The following is a 1,847-nucleotide window of genomic DNA, read 5'->3' on the forward strand; positions in this document are numbered from 1 at the left end:
TTTGATTTCCCTCTTATTTTACACATGGCAAAATTTTTCCTATGATAATGTTAATATAACACATGCGGAAGCAATTTGGATCTTAAGCACTCTAAGTACATCAATTATAGTATATTAGTTGGCATGTTGAAAAGCATTAAAACTCAATGAGTTTGAATACTAACCTTTTGTCACTCAGATTTCCTTTTTTTTTTTTTTTTTTCACGAATCGGTTTCGAATAACCACTAGTGTCTTCTCCACTATCCTTCTGCCTTAGAACGAGATTGTGGAATCTGGTGAGTGACTAAACTTGGGTGGGATTTAGTATATATGAAGAGAGTGTTTGTGAGAGGTTTTTCTCAAGGTTTTTTCCAAAATAAGACGTTGCATGTACCATGATCACTCTATTTATAGAGTCATGTTTGCATGTTCATGCAAATTTGAGATCACCAAATTTTGACACTCAAAATTCCAATCAAATGTTTGGGATTATGTGGCAAGCATGCATGTTTGAGTTAACCAAATTTTGACACTCAAAATTCCACTCAAATATGTGGGGTTTATTTCGAAAGCATGCAAGTTTGGTTCGACCAAATTTTGACACCTCAAAATTCCACTAACATGGATTTTTCCATTAAATGAAGTCAATATTTTGACTTTCTTCATTTTAATTCAACAATTAATTTGAATAATTAATTTCAAATTAAAGTAATATTAAAGGATTAATTAAACTATTCAATTAATATTTAATATTACTTCAAATGCCAATCCCAAATAATTCCGATACATATTTGAATAAAATATTTAAATCTTATTTAAATATCTCAGATTCTCTCTTTTTGTTTAATTCGTAAATAAAACTAAAATATGGTTAAATATATCGTATATATGTAGCACATATTCCCTAATTTGAATTCGAACACTTCGAACTCGCTCGTCACACTATTCTATGGTTTAGTCCGCTATGAGCTAGCAGAGGGATCTAATGGATCTATTGTTGGGTTTTATGTCCTAAAACTCATAGTTGGTAAAAAAAAACATATTCTATAAAGTTATTATTGATGTTTATTCAGTAAAGATCGTTATTGAATAAAGTAAATTTTACGATCATTAATCTAAGTCTAATAAACTAAGAATACTCTGGCTATAGTATGATTACTTGAATTATATGTAGAGACATAAGAGTGGATCAAATTCAAGTATATAGTCAAAATGATCTATAGTACATGGATAAGGCTGAGTACCTTATCCTAGGGACACTATGGATGCGGCCCACTTTTGTAATATGATATAAACAATGTGATCACTAAATTGTACATGTCGAGACATGTGAGTGGGGGCACCCTATGCAATGAGTATTGCATAAGATCGGACCATGAAGAAAATCGCTCTCACTTTATAATGCCGTTTACTGTTGAGACTGATTTTTTCATTCGATGACCTAGGTAACTCGATCTTAATCCTGAGCTAACTATGAACTCCTGTTTATTCGGAATTATCCTTACATTTGCATGGGTGAGAGTGGCTCGAGTTCACCGACTCAATAAGCCTCACATTTCAAGGGTAAGACTGGGTGAATAGTTGGGGACATAGGGTGCAAGATAGAATTCACTCCTACCCGCTTTTAGGGATACTAAAGAGGTTGTTCCCTTAAGTAAGTAACGACTCGGGAAAGAAAAAAATTAAAAAAAAAAGGAAAGAAAAAGAAAACGGAAAAAAAAACAACTCAGTCGCCGAGTTTTCCGGTGACCGCCGAGTTTTGCAGATCCCATGCGAAATGACAGCCACACCACGCTCGTCCTTCAGCCCACGACTCCCAGCACCTATCAGAATACCTATAAAGGGAGAAAAGAAAGAAAATACGAGA

This window comes from Cucurbita pepo, chromosome 9, assembly GCF_057944985.1.
Source record: "Cucurbita pepo subsp. pepo isolate OVF chromosome 9, ASM5794498v1, whole genome shotgun sequence".
Classification (NCBI taxonomy): domain Eukaryota; kingdom Viridiplantae; phylum Streptophyta; class Magnoliopsida; order Cucurbitales; family Cucurbitaceae; genus Cucurbita; species Cucurbita pepo.